The 17747-nt window shown below is 42.6% G+C and overlaps 1 protein-coding gene across 9 annotated transcripts in view; it reads left to right on the plus strand.

The window, feature by feature from the left end:
- The first annotated feature begins 9236 nt into the window (after positions 1-9236).
- The window catches only part of TNC (tenascin C), a 95164-nt gene continuing 86653 nt past the window's right edge, over positions 9237-17747 (plus strand). For 2 of the 9 annotated variants that reach the window (XM_077143671.1, XM_077143674.1), the window contains exon 1: positions 9246-9649. The gene's annotated coding sequence lies outside the window, so the exon portion shown is untranslated. Of the gene's footprint in view, positions 9650-17747 lie in introns of all 9 variants that reach the window. The other 7 variants (XM_077143698.1, XM_077143658.1, XM_077143663.1 and 4 more) reach the window with 7 other exon arrangements.

A 17747-nucleotide genomic window follows, 5' to 3' on the forward strand; every position in this document is an offset into this window, starting at 1 on the left:
CCCCAGTCCTCCCATCAACTCATTGAGGTGGTATTCTCACTCCCATTTTACAGACACACCCACAACAGGGGTTCAGAGGTGTGGGAGAATTTTTAAACTTGCACATACTAATAAATGGTACTGACCTGAGATTGAGCCCGTCTGTCTAGTTTTGAATCATGAGCTTCTTCTGTTAAATCATAGTTGCCTATACAACTGATAAAATAGCACCTTTGTAGATGGCCTCTTCAAACTAAAAATCTGGGTATTTTATATTTGAAGGTGAAATTTCCATCAAACCACTCCTTGGCCATGCAACCATAAACAAGTCTCTTGAGCTCTCCTCACCTCACTTGCTCCATTTGTAATATAGGGATAGCCTTCGTGTGAGATAATATAAATGCTTTGTAATAGTATCAGCAAATATAAGTGGATTTATTTTCTTCCTGCTATTGGAAGGCTATGAGGTGGAGAAGGAGAAGAGGTGAGGCTGCCGGCCCAGTGACGCTCCGCATGCAGGAAAGTGGTTCTCAGCCAGTTCATCAATCTCTAGGCCCCACTGAGGAAGCTTCTAGTTCTGAGGCAAGTGATAATACCAAGCTGACTCTAGACAGAAGACAATGAAAAATCATGAGCGAATACGTCCCTTAAAGCCCACTATTGAATGGACAGGCAGATGTTGATCTACTGTTCAAAGGAAAGTAATACTATTTCTCCTAGTCAAAATAACCTTTCAAACCAACACTAAACAACTCTTCAGGAAAATATGCATTATGAGCTCATGCGTATATGGTGAGTGTGTGTTTGTGTTTGGGGGTGTTTTTTGGGGTGTGTGTGGTACATGTGTATAGCACGATGGAAGGGGGATTTATGAAGGATGTGTAAATAAATGGAGTGGCCAACTGTGATGTTTACATTCATGAGTCAACTTGTCTAGGTTATGGTGTCCAGTTGTTTGATCAAGCAAGCTCTGGCCTGATTGTTACTGTCGGGGTATTTCATAGATGAATTTGCATGGTTAGTCAGTTGTTTGCATTTATGGCCTAGTACATCTACAGTCATCAAAGGAGATGGCCCTTAGCAATGATGGGAGTGTACTTCTCCTCTCAGTTGGATATCTTAAAGCCAGAACTGAGGATTTCAGAAATGAGGAAGAAGAATTTCTATCTCTACTTCAGCCAGCCAGCTTTTCCTAGAGGAAGCTCTTTGTCAGCTTCATCAGAGTTTCCAACGTGTCATATGGAATTCAGACTTGCCATTCCTACAGTCATGTGAGCCAATTCCTATAATAAATCGCTTAATATTTATATATAATTATATTACATATATATGTGTGTATATATATTTTTATTTAAAAGATATATATATATATATAAAATCTTCTGTTAGTTTTATTTCTCTAGAGAATTCTGACTAATCACCATTATACTGTTTGATCAACTTGGAAATCTCATAAGCTGTCACAAAAGGAACTATATTTTTATGTGCTTATACATTTTTTTATTAACTCTTTGTATTTCAGTGGGCACGTTTCTGGAGCACATCTCTGAGATTATCTTTTCTGTCGATTTCAGATGAGAAAAATAAAGGCCCAGAGTAGAATAAATTGCTTGCCTACAATAGGCAATGTCCATATTTTTGAGGTAACTTGGAATGTGACAAGCAACAATGTAAACATTTGACAGCATGTTTCCTTTAATCCTGAGGATAATTCCAAATAGTACCATTTTACAGATGAGGAACCTATAGTGGAGGAGCTTTAGGGCCCACTCCTTTTCATAGCAGGTTAGCAGTGAGTGGTTGAATTAAGATTCTAACCCATGTCTAAGCCAAGTAGTCCTACAAACCAGCTTTAGCACAGCCAGATGGAAATTTTCCACTGCATCTTGTCGCCATAGTACAGAAAGCAATCAACAGATGCCCTCCTGCCCTCATTAGATCTTTATGCACAGTCCAAAATCACTCCGTGTGGTCCATCTGGGTCCAAGAATACCATCTTTGCCTTTGGGCAATTAAGTAGAGTCTGGAGTCCATGTGTGGATCCTCTCATTGTCATTTATTACCCATTAGGCCTGGGTAATTCACTTAATCTCTCAGTACCTAAGAACCCCTATGTGTAAAATGAAAATAAAAATAATACTTACGTAATAGGTACATTGTGAAGACTATAAAGTTAATACATGTAAATTGTTTAAATAGTGCCTGAACCACAGCAATTGCTCAGTAGATGTTAACCACTGTTATTCATTGCTGTCCACAAAATAAGAAAAACCAAAGAGAGCAAAAAGGAAAGGGACATATTACACGTTCTCACAAATATCTAACCCAGCTGTAGCAAATCAGGCAAAGAAATTCAATCTGCATCAATTTCAAAGCCATGTTTTCCCTCTGTGACCTGCATGAAGTCTGGAGAAGATTTGACTCACATATTCATCACTGAAGCCTGGGCTCAGACCAGTAAGCATGACCGAACCTGCCTCCCCAGCTCTCTGCAGACAATACACAACTCTTGGACCATCTACTTGGTTTTGTCCATGCTCACCTTTTAAAACTCTCCTTCTTTCCCTTCAGCCTCCAGCTAAGAAGGAGTCTTTAGAAAATACTAGCAGGCAAAACAGCTCTGAGTTGTTTCAACTGCTTCCCCTCACCCCCACTCCTGCTGAGCCCTACAGCACCCAAAAATACTTCAGATAGCAGCTGGGGCTCATACTTTCACAAGCCTGATACAGCTGTACAAAGTGTGAGCTTTTGACTGGACTTTTGAAAAAAAAAAATCATCATTCTTCATCATCAAAAATTCTGCATAGGGCATCACCATTTGCTGAGCATTTGCTCTTCCAATCTCTTATGTGTTCTTCAGGCCAACTCTGAGAGGTACAGGAGATAGGGAATTTCATCTCAGCCTCACAAAAGAGGAATCTGTACTTCAGAGAGTGGACATGATTTTCTTAGGAGGATTCACCTGGTAAATGGCCAGGGTGAATTGACCCTAAGGTTGTGCCTGCTTCTCAAATACCTTTCCTGCCTTTTCTACCAGTCATTCATTAGTCATTCATTTCATGGGAACATTAACTGATTTCATAGTGCTTTGGGCATGTGGGGATGGATAGCACAGTTCTTTCCAGGAGGAGGTATCACAGTCCAGCTGGAGAAATGGATTAGTAAATCAGTAATAACAATTAAGAGCCATAATCACCTAACAATTTGTTTCAGGAAAGTTTTATCATTTACCTCCAAAATCTACTATAGGTCGTATGCCAGTCTAAAAACTGTGATATGCAGGAATGATATTCAAAATAATTAATAGATGAAGCAGCATAGGCGCCAATCATAAACAGATGGTGGTGTAAACAGATCCGCTGATCAGCAGATGAAAGGGCAGTGCGTACTCTGAAGGAGCCCTCCTCTAGTGATGTAAGCGAGCAAGAGACATCCAGTGTGCAACCTGCTAAAACTGAAGAGTGGGAAACTGGATGAGCATGGAGGAGGGACACTTTTCTCTGAATGTGGATCATGGAAACTGTCTTGGTAGAGTACTTAATAGAAGTACCATGAAGTAAATCTTGAAAAGTAAAATTGCAATCTGCCATGTGGATGAAGCAGTGGTGGAGGTGGGGTGGGAGGAGCGATCATTCTAGCACAAGGAATTTAATATGCAAAAGCTCAGAGGTCTCTAAATTATTTCTTAAAATTTTTCTTCACGTAAACTTTTCGGGTTATTGAGGATGTCAGAAATCACTCATTCAGTAACCAGGACACTGAAGGCACACAGTAACTTGATGGCAGCATCAGGACTTTCCACTCTGCCATGCTGACCAGCCAGTCTACTCATCTGTTGACTGTGTAGCTGACTTACCCAATTCCATCAGGCAAGGAAGCTCTGTCTGTTTCCCCACTCATTCCGTTGGATCTTTGGGCTCTTTTGTCCTTTGTCCAATAAGAAGTGAGAATAGATGGAGAAGAAGGGCCCTGAACAAAAAACCCGCAGACAGAAAGTTGGGGGGCCTTGACACGAAACAAATGTCTTAAGTCACTGAAGAATCGCATCCAAAGGAATGACTCGCCCATTGTGTAGGACTGGAACTCCTCAATTGCTTTGGGAGAGATTTTTGGCAATTACAGAGTCACATGGGACTTTTGGATGGGAGTCTGCACATTAGATGAATCCCAAGAACAAAAGGAGGAGGTTGGCAGCAGCGAGGAAGTGGGTGAGCAGGGTGGGAAGCAGGGGATTCCATGAGGAAGTGGACGCCAGACTTCTCAAAGAATTTCATCTTCCTCAGGGAGAGCTAGTCCTGTCCAACGTCAGTCACTGGCTGATTTAGCTGGAAAAAGAAAAAAAGTATTACATGTCACAAACCTTCAAGGAAATGAGAAGGATCTCACCTGAGGCAAACTCCCACGCTCCCTATGGCCTCCAAACCACAGCCTCTACCAGCAATTTCTGAATGATACTTGCAAACAAACAAACAACAAAACCAGTCTTTGGCCTGGAACTCCCGGCAGAAGGTGGTGTTTACAAGCAGTCATCCGGCCCACTCACGGGGGAAAAAGTGCTTCAAGGAGGGAGAAGAACACAGGCGTAGAAGATCGAATGCCAAGTTGTGTGCTTCTGCCAAGCAGGAGGATAAATGGTTATTAATTCCATAAACATCCTCTGTTGTAATGTCTGCTGTGGCTTGGTTGCTCAGTTTTAACAATGGCATCCATCTGCACGGAAAACAGCCATTGTGCTCTCAGATAAGTCATTTTCCCGCTCCAGACATCATTTCCTCGTTGTGCAATGGGTATGTCGGACATGATAATCAAGTTTCCTCTCTCATGTTCTCTGAGTGAAAAGGAAGAATTTGATTATAAACCACAGCATGTCAGATGTTCACCTATTCCTCCGTGACTTCATTCATTCAAAGACATTTTACCGAGCCTCTGCGATACCAAAGGCTCCAAGCTAGGCACAAATAAAATAGATGTCCCTTGGAAACTGAGAGTCTAGTAGGAACTGCTGGACATAAACATACATAATTATAGTGTGTAGAAACAATAAGTACTGGGTTCAATTATGTCTCCCCAAAATATAAGTGGCATCCTAACCTCCAATACCTATAAATGTGAAGTTATTTGGAAATAGGACTTTTGCAGATTAAGATGAGGTCATATTGGATTAGTGTGGGCTCTAAATCCAGGGTGACTAGTATCTTTATTATAGGAGGGAAAAAATATAATAGGAGGGGATGGCAGATACACAGAGAGAAGATGACCATGTGAAGGTCGAGGAGAAATTGAAGTTCTGCTGCCAAGAAATGCCTCGGACCAACAGAAGCTGGAAGAAGTAAGAAAGGAGTCTTCCCTCGTGCTTTTGGAGGGAACACAGGCTTTCCAACACCTTGATTCCATACTTGTAGTCTCCAGAACTGTGAAAGAATAAATTTCTGTGGTTTTAAGCCACCCAGTTTGTGGTCGTTTGATATAGCAGCCCTAGGCAACTAATACAGTGCCTTAGCAGAGTTAGAAAATGCTTTAGTTCACGAAAATATTGTTTGTGGAAAAAATCCAAAAGTTCCAAGGTGCGACTGAATCAGACCTGGATGGTGAATGGCTCTGGGGAGATGGAGGCAAAGATTTTCGTACAGCACAGCATGAGCAAAGGTCCAGAAATCGGTAAGCACAGACGTGTGAAGACCTGTTTGCCTGCAAGAGAGGCTACAAAAAGTCCAGGGATGGAAAACAAGTCTTCATCTGCGCCCTATACCCCCCACCACACTCAAGAACTAAAATATCACATGTTCTTTCCTCGATTCCAAGTGTCCAAGAGGAAGGGACAAAGACCATGGACAAACAGTTCAGGGACATGGGCGCCAACAGAAACACAGAGGTGACTTCAGTGAGTTCATCATTTCTGTGGCTGACTCACATCTGCCTTCCACAAATACTTTGAGTGGGCAGGACCCAACTGATGTTCTACAGATGGAAGATTCCTGAAGGAGGCAAAGGCAGGGTTAAGGAGTGGTCCCCTGGCTTCCAGAAACTCTATTGATAGTGATTAGTACCCTGGACTGAGTTTGCTGATCGGTCTGATTAAGAAATGCCTGTGAAATGACATAAAAAGAAGTGTAGCATAAGATGCCATCTAGATTTTCAGAGAAAACTCCTTTTATAAGCAGCCTCTTCTAAGGGTACATAAAGCTAACCAGTCACATCTCTATGTTATCAGAGCCTACTTCTATGATAGCTTTTGACTTCATGCATAATAATATTCTTGTCTGCCTGCTCCACTAGTCTATTTCCTGCCTTGAGGGCCAGCCTGGTCTTATTTGGTTTGTTTTTCTCCATGGTTGGCTAAGCCTCTGATAGTAGTACTAATCAGTGATTGTGGGACATGAAGGTGGGGGGACATGGGAGATTCCCAGAGGAAGGCATAATATCCCCCAGTTTTCTAGCATGCTCTCTTTTCTCATTTAAGCTAACATATTTACACACAAACACACTACATTTAATGTTCTAGTTTGCTTTCTGAATTACAGAAGAAATATGATCTCATTGTAGAAATAAAGAGAATTTGGAAAAGCACAAAGAAGAAATGAATGAGCATCTGTAATGATGTTATCCAGAATATTCCTGGAAACATTTTGGTGCAATTTCTTCTTTCCAGGGATGCTCTGGGTAATGGCATTACAGATGCATATTCGTTTCTCCTTTGTGCTTTTCTGAATTATCCTAGTTTTACTGTCTCTCTTTGAGTTTGTCTTGTCATTCTGCCATACTTATATTTCCTCCTGTCTAACTCTAAATTCTTCATTTTATGTATGACATGTAATTCCAATATCTAGCCTTATCTTCCCCCAACCCAAACTGTCCTTTATTTTCTTTTTTTAAAACATCATTTTATCCCACAATTTTTTCTGCAACTGCCTATTCCCCCCCAGATATATTATCAACCCTATTACCTAACAAGAACAGCAAAACTCAGAAAACTCGAACATCTACATTTACCATCCTCTTTTAGTCAGATCCTTTAAAGTAACAGTGTGCTTTCACATCCATTTCATATTTGTTTTGTGTACTCCGATCTTCATACATGATAGATGGACGACCCCTATTTCTTCCCTATTTTGTAAATGTAGAAACTGTAAAAGAGGAAATAAAAAGAGCATCTGCTTAGATCCTGGGCCAGGCATTTTCACACGTTTCATACATTTCATCCCTACAACATGAGTAGTTTTAGCTCTATTCTAAAGATTGTAAAACTAAAGTTCCTACAAGTGGAATACCTTATGTGGGGCCATAGCTAGGAAGCAATAAAGATGAGATGACCACTGAGGTCCAAAATCAGAAATCCTGTAAAGAAACAAAAGTTCATGTAACTCGCTTCAAGTCAGGAAGAAAATTAGAAGCTGCACAGACTAGAGCCAAAATCATCACTCCCAGCCAAATGCTTTTCGTCAAGGAAATATTCTGTATGCCGTATTTTATCAGCAACCAGAAGTCAAGCTCAGCAAGGATAGGGCACAGGCAGTGCAGAAAACAGAAGAAACATTGAATTTCTTCAGGTAAAACTCAAGAATGCAAAGAGATTTACCAACATATGTCAATTATATATTATATGTAAAGTATAATTTATATTGCATACGATCTGTATTATATATTATTCCAATATTTTATACTCTACCCAGGACATAAACTCAGTGGATTTTGGCAACCCAAGAGGCACAGAAGCTTTTACTACTGATGGAAAGACACAGCTTTGTGCCATTACAATAGCTTTGGCTAAAGCACGGCATTAAACCCTTCTAAACCAACCAACAACACTGGAATCAGCCAAAATGGTTCAAAAGTTCAGAGGAGCTGTTTTATGACATGACTATTTATGGGTTTTCTTGCTGTCTGAGAAGGTCACTTAGGCAGAGAATCCTAGAATGATGGAGCCAGAGTGACTGCAGAGATGAATGACCTAAACTCATCCCTCCTTTTAGACGGGAAGACTTGAGAGCCACAGCAATAAAAATTCTAGCTCTGGGGATGATATCTTTCAGTATTAAAAAAAGGGGGCATAATTGAAACCTTTATTATCAGTGGTTAATGAAAAAATCAAAGACCTCCTAATTAGCTCCACAGTGCAAAAAGATTTTATATTTTCCATATGCAAATATGGAAGTGATTTCTATTCAAATGCTGTTACAATATAATAGGGCCTAAAACATCATTTAAATATCATCTTACTGTATTTCTGGACAGAATATGTAATGGGAAAAAATTATGGAGTCCAATAGTGTCACCTGAACACTTCCTAGGTGCATTACCTCAATGGAGTGATGTCACTTCTCTGAACTCCAGTTTTTTCATCTGTAAAAAGGGGGCATTCGCATCCATCTCACATGGTGACTGTAGGATGTAATGAAGTGAGATTCATCAAGTACCTTGTGCAGCACGTAATAAGTGCTTAATAAAGAAGAGCTCAATGGTAGCTACAGGTGACGTGGTGCTTTCATTTTCTCCACCATCACAAAACTATTGCAACAAGCCCAGAAGTCCCTCAAGCATGGGTGCTATGCCCTGGCCTCTTCCCCCACTCCCTCAAATGCCAGTGTGCCCTGCGGATACTCAATGTATGCTAACCAGCAAGCGAATACATGACTCAGAGCTTGGAACCAATCCACAGCAGGCTGGAGAGCTAAGGCGGGGTTATGTGTCAAAGATTAAGTTCTTACCTTCTTTTCCCTCTCTCCTTTAAAGGAAAGGCTTTATGGTGGACTCGTTTCAGCACTGAGAGCAAGACACTCAGAGACCCTTCTCCAAGTGACCCATCCTGGAAAAGAGCCTCAAGCACAGGGTCACCCCCCTGGAAGTGCATTGGAACCCTGACAATGATACCTCCAGGCAGCTGGGCATGACTTGCTCCCACATAATTAAACCAGGACCCATCTGTGTCCTCCCAGCACCATCCCCACCTGGGGATAATTCTGGGTTATCCCTCTGCAGGCCCAGAGAAACCCCAAAGCTCCAGGCTTTTAAGATCTTTTGTCTCCTCTTTCCAGGAACTCAGCTCTATCCTTTTGCTTTCTCTGAGGTGCAACTGAGCAACTGCTGCCCAGAGCCTAGGCGAGCCCCGGGTTGCATTTTTAGAGCCTGAACTGCTGATTCTGCCCCCTCTGGCTCCCTCTGCTTCTGTCCCACAGTTAGAAAACCCTTCAGGGGAGCAAATCAGAAATCACAATCCGCAAACAGCTACTTCGTATCTTGACCAAGAGGCGGGGGAAGCGGGAGTTGCTACTTTCGCCGTAAATTGTATGCAAATAGGTTCCTTTCCTGGCAGACAGCAAAGAATGAGTGTGTCTTTCGTAAGCTAACCTTGTTCCACTGGGAGGGCTGTTCCTTTAATTCACCAACTGAAAAAGTGGAAAAGGATGTCTGGAGGCGAGGCGTCCCATTACAGAGGAGGGAGCTGCTATATAAGCCAGCCAAAGCTGGCGCACTGGCCACAGACTGCCGACTGTCACACGTCTCTCCGGCACAGACCCCCACACTCACTGCCTCTAGCACAAAGAAGGCTCAGCGTGGTGTGGCCCTGGGGAGGGAGGCAGCCCATGTGGGAGCCTCCCTGCTGCTTACTTCTAGGTACTTATTCCATGGAGCTGGTTCCCTTAAGGATCTAGGGTTTACCCACTCCGGAAAGGTAAGTGTGTTGCAACCCCATTCCCAAAGATCATTATGATCTACCGTTTGATTTCCTGCAAACAAATGGGCTGTAGTTTTATAATTATGAAACTTTTGCTTTACCTCCACTGCTGGTAAAATGAGGTAAATGGTTGTTAGGATTCGATGCACCTTGTTCTCTACTAGCACCACTTCGGTCTTTATGTGTATGAATAGTCACACTCAGAAGGTAAAGTTTTCCTTTGCATACTTTAGTAAAGTTTTTTTTTTTTTTTTTTTATCTCTGTCAGTCTTCAGAGAAAAGTAAGAACTTTCTCCTAGTACCCTGCTTGGCTGGGCAGGGGACTGCCCTGTTCCCTATATTTACCTGTAGATATTTTTTGTTGGAGGATAATGGAAGTAGACTCTGAAAGCGGAGTTTTCTTACAGCTTTCCTGTGGGGTGAGGTGGTGGGAGATTGATAGAGGATTATAGAGAGAAGAACCAAAGTCTCCGTCTATCAGCCCTTATCTTACTGTTTATCGAGTTTTTATCCATTCTCTGTTTGGATTGATACATGGAAATGGACAAGAGTTGGGTGATGATAAAGAGAAGGTGACTCCTGGGATTACTGGAGACCGGCTTCCATCCTTAAAAGTACTGGGACTTCCCTGGATACTTTCTGATTCACTGACCCCAGGCTGGGTGCGCATGTGGATCTGGGGTTCTTGGAACCAGTAGCACCCTTTATTTCTCCAGAATCACCACTGTCTACTCGTGTCTAATCACAGGAAGCCTGAGGGACAACTTCCCTCAGATATGGGAAATTCCATCTCCACTGGTGAACATTGGAGAGAGCAGGGGCTCCACTCTCCCATCGGCGTTAGAAGGGGGCTGACCTCAGCTTTAAAGCTGGGGGGATCTATGCCCACCCTCCCTTTCTGTGTATGTGACCCTGAGAATATTACTTTAAACTCTCTGAGCCTCAGTTCCCAAGTCTCTAAAATGGGGACAATAACTTTCATTGAGGAGAGATGAGGTATAAAGAGAGATAACTGAGAGGTTAGATGATCGTTGTCATTGCCTAAACCTGCTATGAACCTGAAGTTTGAGAGTCACTTGGCCCATCTTGGATTGTTCCTTGTGTGTTCCTCCCTCTGCCTCCCTGTTCTTATCTTACCTTGTCTGAAGGTGTCTCACCAGGCTGGCGGTCAGACTTGGCTGTATTTTATAACCCAGAGCCTGTGTTGGCACAGGTTGGGAGAAAGGGTAGCAGCCCAAGACTGGATATAACTGTCAGGATCTGACTCATGAATACCAGGAGGTTTTGAGTTTGGGCATTTGCAAATTCCAAAGCTGCTGGCTATAAAAGTATGATGTTGCCCGGGACTCTTTGAAGATGCTTTATATCTGAAGGGAGAGCCAGACAAGGAGCCCTGCTTGAATGCCTCTTTTTCATGGTTTTATAAAACTTTCCCCCCCTATTTTATGGAGCTTTACCATACGTACTTTAGAAATAGAAATTGCTGCCCATCCATGCCATTTTACCCCCTTGCCCTGCATACGGCAAGCCTGGCTCAGGCCTGGGAGAAGTTTGTTCAGGTTTAAATAAATGAGTGGAAAGTTTTCTGGCATCATGTGTGTCTGAGTCCTTTGCAGGAGATGCCTGGTTTGTGCTTTGTTCCTGCTCATTTCAGTGAGGTGATGGTGTTTGAGGGATGAAAGGATGCCCAATAAGAACACTACCTGGTTTGCTAGAACAGTGTGAATTAGATGAGGATTGAAAGAAGGTGTGTTGCCTAACGGTATAGTTGTTAAGGATTTTTTCCTCTCTGCTTTGTTTTAAAAGCCTAGACTTTCCTATCTTATCTCTCACTCACAGCCCCCTCCCCTGTAAGTCTCTAACCTTCCAGCCTTCATCCTGTCCTCCATACAAAGAGGATGACAATCCATACCTAATAGAACTCTTGGGACATTCAAATGTAATAGTATATGGCAAACCCTTGTCACAGTAACTGGCTTAATAAAGGGAGGCTTTTATTGGTTTTCCGGCTTATCAATTCCTAAGGACTTGTCCAAGATTAATTTTCTAAGAAAATGCCTTTCAAATTTATTTTTATCAGTGGAGCCACTCACTAAATGAAATTTCAGACAAAACCTCACCTATATAAAGCATGTAAATGTGGGGCTGCTCTGCTTTGGAGACCAAAAGCTCACCTCCATGGCTCTCAGCCCCTGAGAGACATTTCCACAGAAACTGGAACACCACAAAGCAGTTTAAAATCATAAAGTCAGATGGTTGCGTTCAGGATGCAGTCCTACACTGCCAAAGATTGTCTGCCACTCTAGGTCCCCAACTGTAAAGGGAGTAAGAGAATTCCCCAGATATTATGGTATTCAGGAATGTGCATGGAAAGTTTAAAGCAGTTAAGTATAATCATTCCTCTGGATAAACAAAATTTTAGTTATGAAAATAGCCAAAGTGTACGTATAACCCACTCTCTATTCTGTATGTCGACCTGTCCCTGAGGTCGACCTGTCCATAAGGAGCAGACTGTACCTATTTGACAGAGAGATACCAGGCCCACAATCACCAAATCGGGGGCATATTTTGCTGTGTTCCTTTCTTGAACACGTCTGCTCCTTGGACTTGCTTTTTGACTAAATCTGCCCCTCCAGCCAGACCGTGACCACCCGTAAATATAGCAGTAGCCTGATCATATAACCAGAAAGGAATTTAGAGAAGGAATTTAATTTGACAGAATTGAAAACATGTCCCGGTTAATTCTCCCCTTTCTAATGGGTACAATGAACGAAGAATTCTATTCTCCCCTCCTGCTGGATTTCTGTAGACGTATAGCCATTTTTTTTCTTACAGAAATAAGATATCTCGTTGGCCTAGAGCATAAGCCCATCCACCCTGAAGTCACTTCAGTTTGAAAAATAAAAAGGAGATAAATGCTTAGTTTGCTCTAAAAGTACAATCCTGTTATGATTATAAAACAAATGCATGCTTCAACAAGCGATTGAAGGGCTGCCTATATATCATATATGTGATCGGAGGCTTTACCTATAGTTTATCAACTTATTCTCTCTGACAAGTTATGAACACAAACTCCATTTTATGGATAGAGAAATTGAGGCCCAAGGATGTTAAGTCAGGGTCCAAGTTGGCTTTGAACCTAAACTTTCTAAGACCCTACTGCTCTTTCCACTACACTATACTGTCTCCTGAAGGCCAGCTGGGCTGACCTCGTGTAGAATCCCAGTGTCTTTCAGGACAGTGTTAAGGATATTGGCCAAGATGGCAAGCGTGTCTATTGATTTTACAGAATAGCCCTGCATGTATCATTTTTCATGGAGTTCAGAAGAGGTCAGCTCATGGAAGTGCAATTCTCTACCTGGAAACAGAAAAGTTCAAATTTCAGTCCCTGGAGATAGAAGGATGAAATAGTGGTAGCAGTCAGGTCATTACTGGTGATATTCATTCCAGAAAAGTAGGCACACATGTTGATGTGCTTGAAAGGGTATCCCTGGAGCTCTCATTGGGAAAGCAAGGCTGTCCGTCTGTCCTCTCCCTAAGAGTCTAAGTGCATAGAGGACTGAGCAGCTGGTTTTAAAATGGCTGATTGAGAGATAAAATGAAATCAAAGTTTTCCAGCTTCAGGACAGTGAATCCCAGGAAAAGGGGCAAATGACTGTAGGTGTGCTGAGCCAGAATTGCAGTGGAAGCCTCATAGAGGTGGGTAACGGTTCAATAACTTCTCACTTTGAGAAGATCTCAGGGAATTCCCTTGAATATTATCCCAGGGCAGTATGAACACCTTCAACATGTGGGAAACATTAGATGAAGGCTTCCTTCCAAGGAGGAAACCCCCCTCAAAGTGTGGCAAAACTAACCTCCTACAAATTCCAGGGAACAATCCTATCCAATCCAAAAGACAGGAGGAGGATCACCTACCATAAAGGGGCTGCCTGTTCCTTGTGACTGCTTTATAGAGGGAAAAACTCTTGTGCCTACCAAATTCTAACCCTGATGGCTGTAACTTTTGTCAGTTATGCCCTTAACCCTAGACTTATTTTTTCCATTTCCTTCTTCCTTGTCTCCTGTATCTGGCCTCTCCTTAACTTTAGCAGTAGCCTAGTGTCCAAACTATCATTGCTCTCTTTGATCCTCCATTACAGAAAAAAAATGCCCAAGCTGAAGACAAATCATAAACGGAGAACCCATTCCATGTGTATTTTTAGACCATTTATGAGTGGAAACAAAAAATATATATTTCATGCCAAGTTGTCTCACAGTTTTGAAATTTCCTTAATTTTAAGTTCATAGATCCTTAATTAGCAACCATGGTAACTCAGATGGCTTTGGTTGGCCCTTTAACCCTCCTCAAATCCTGTGCCAAGAGCTAGGGCTGTCTCATAGGCTCTGAAAGTAGACAGCTTTGCCTCAGAATCCATCACTGGACGCCTCTTACTTTAGAGGAGGTGGGTTGGCTGCTGGCAATTTGTACACAAACATGTCTAAAAAGTTCTTCCTGGAGGGGTCTAGGGGATGAGCATAATAGCTTGTGTTTACTGAAAACTCTGCAGTACATTATGCCATTTAATCACCAACCATTGTTTCCAGTAAGTATAATTGTTCACACTTCACATATGGGGAACCTGAGGTAAAAAAAGTTTAAGTAACTTTACCAGACAATAGGTAGATAATGATTCATGGAGTCAGACCTTGAACTCAGCCCCAAGTCCTGAGAAATTGGCTATAATATTAGGGCAAACAAGTCATGCTCAACGCCATAGTTCTTCTGAAGAGAGAGAGAGAGAGAGCGCCAGACACAGCAAAGCTAATAAATAGTCAAAAGCTCATCTTTCAAACCCTGATTTTCTCTTCAGCTGGGCAGCTGTTTTTATTGTCTCCAACTTGCCGCTCCAGCTTTCACCTCTCACAGAAACTGTATTTATTCCAGTGTGTGATTCGTGTGTCAAATGTCTCCTCTACTGACTATAAGCTGCATGAGCACAATCCCTGATCCCCATTGCATCCCTTTACCAGCCTGAGTGTGACCTGAAGCATAGAAATACATAAGCAAGAGCCACCTCTGGGATAAAATTTTCTCCTTCAGGTGTCCACAGAGCTCTGCGCTGCCCCCATTGACCTCCCTGGCAGTTGCCTTCCCACCCCACTAGACTGCACACCAGTGAGGCAAGGACATCAGCGCGGAAGGGAGGGAGCAGTGTCTGCTATGCCCACTCCTTCCCCAAAGCCTACCAACTTCCTGGTAGCTACTAGACCCTCGGTTAATTATTGTTGTAGAAATACAACGATATTTTCCCAAAGGAAGTGGATCAGTAACACAGCACCGCCTTGCTTTTGAAGTATGTTCTGTGGTTTATGAAGTACCTTTGATACGCAAGGTACATTTGTAACAAAGTAGAGAGAGTGCTCATACATTTATAAACTTATAAAACTTTAAAATGACTTTTCTGTGCATCACCCTCCGATTCTTGCAGTAACTAGATATTATCTTGCAGATGTATAAACTGCGTCTAGAAAGATTAAGTCACTTGGGAAGGTAGAAAGAGACTCCTCCCCATGCCTCACTCCCAGGACTGTGCAGCTTCCACGGCACCGTGTGGAACTTAGGTCTGACACCATTGTCTAGAACAGAAAAGGGGTTAGAAAGAGCAGGCTACCTGCTTGCAGGAGTGTTTACATTTTAAGGTTAGTTGGGTAAAGAAGGCAATACTTAACACAAATGAGTGAAGTACCAGTGAGAAACTTAAGACAACAGGCTGTTTTGAAGAGTAGAAGACCTTAAATTTCCTCACCCAGAAATGGGTTCAGGAATAAAATCAGATCTCGTAGGTAGACAAAAAGGATGGCCAAGACTTCTTACTGACACACTGTCAGCCTGCAGATGCGGCGTGGGGAAGCTGTGGCTAATAGCAGGGCACATGTAAAACCCTAGGAGCCTCGCCAGACATGCAGTACAGTATGAGCACATGTAGCCTCCCTCTGCAGAATCGACTTGTCATAGCCAGAACTAGAGAAGCCAGACCCTTAGGAAAACTACATCAAGGGTAGGCACCAAGATACAAAAGGATATTATTTTTATAAAGGACATGAGTTTGTCCAGAGAAGGAAGCTGTGACTTTCTACCTAGGGAGGAGACAGTGGGGAGATGGGAGGTGGGAGGATGATAGGTAAATACCTAAGAAGCTCTAATACAACCCAGGGAGGCCCACCTTTGGGGAGCTCTTGATGCCAGAAGCAGGCCCAGCAGGAGGCAGAAGCACCAACAGGGCTGCCCCCAAGGGAAGTGGCCTGCCCTTTGAGGATGTATTCCCTGGGTCCTGGGAACGTCACATGGGGGAGACTTGAGGCAGAAATGTCACAGAAGAGAACTCTAACTTGCAGGGCATTGTTAAAAATGAGAATCTCCCTAGAACACACAGAATGTTGAAACTAAAGGCAGACTATAAGCCAGAGACTTGAAGACTAGGCTTGAAAAGACTCCTCAGAGGTGATTTGGGGGCTGCCATGGAAATTTCGGGAAACCAAACAGGGAGCTACACTCGATTTTATTTCAATTAAAGCCCCTCCAATTTTATCTGGTTTTGTACACTGGGCTGTCTTATGCAATTTCATTTGATGAAAGGATTCTGTGGCAAAAAAAAAATGTTTTTGTAAATCTCTGACCTCATTTTAAAGATGGTGAAACTGACACAGAGAAGAGAAGGATGGTCTAAGATTTGATGCCAGTTGGCAGCAAGACTAAAACCGAGGTCTTCAGACTCCTGCTCTTGGAAGACAGGGATAATGTAAAATACTTCAGAATTAATACATTCTTTTAGAAAAGAAAAATGAACCCAATCTTATTCTCTGAACAGCCTTAGCTTACATAGACTGAACCAAGCAATCCTCTGTATTACTAGCTATTGCAGTATAAAAAATTAACACAAAACTTGTGCCATAAATCCAGACACATTTATTATCTTATAGGTTCTGTGGATTAGAAATCTGAGCACAGCTTAGCTGGATTTTCTGCTTCCTGGTCTCTCATGAGTCTGAAGTCACAGCATTGGCAAGGGCTGGGGTCTCATCTGAAAGCTTGGATAGGGAATGGTTAGCTTCTAAGTTCACTCACATGTTCATCAGCTGGATTTGCTTCCTCGAGGGCTGTTGTACTAAGGGCCTCAGCATCTTGCTAGCTGTTTCCCAGAGGCCACCCTCAGTTCTTTGCCACATGGCCACTTGCTTCAGCAAGGCCAATGAGAAAGAGAGTTGGTAAGCAAGATGGATATCACAATCTTGTATAGCCTAACTACAGAAGGGACATCTCATCACCTTTGCCATAATCTGTAGGTCAGAACCAAGGCAGTAGGCCATGTTACATTCACAGGGAGGGTTTTACACAAGGGTGTGAACAGCATGAGGTGGTGTCATTGGGGACCATCTCATAGGGTCTGCCTGCTACAGCCTCCAACCCTGCAGTGTCACCAATTCCTGGCCACCTCTCATCCATGATAACTTCACCCAACCTAGCTACACATTTAGTTGATGAGCAATCAATAATTATGGCTATGAGGTGGGCCATGTCTTCTTAAAACTCTCCAAATTGTTATAAAATAGAGCCAGGTGTTTTTCATCAGATGTCATAGTTTGCTGGGGAGCCATGATTCCCCTTGAATATCATCACATGGCAGAGTCTTCCAAGGCAATGACCTTGGAGGTATTTCATTCAAAAATAAAACACTCAAAGTGACCAAAATGGAAACTCATCCATTGCCCCTCCCCAATCTAGTTCTCACCAAACAGATAAAATTAAGACTGAAAACTGAAAGTAATTTCAGACTCCATGCACCAAATCCTGTAAACTCTACTGCTTTGACAAATAAATCAGTCTCTGCCTCCCCACACACTGCGCTCCGTCATTACCCTGGCTTAGGCAGTGGAATCTCACAAATGGACCACAACAAAAGCTTCCCCTTCAGTCCCCAACCTACTAACATTCAATCCACCCCACACTATGAGAACACTGAGGTCAACATTCCTAAACCTGAAGCCATCCAAATGGCACTCTTCTGCTCCTAGGAAAACCCATATCCCCAGCCTGGCATTCAAGATTTTTCAT

This window comes from Tamandua tetradactyla, chromosome 2 (assembly GCF_023851605.1).
Source record: "Tamandua tetradactyla isolate mTamTet1 chromosome 2, mTamTet1.pri, whole genome shotgun sequence".
Classification (NCBI taxonomy): Eukaryota; Metazoa; Chordata; class Mammalia; order Pilosa; family Myrmecophagidae; genus Tamandua; species Tamandua tetradactyla.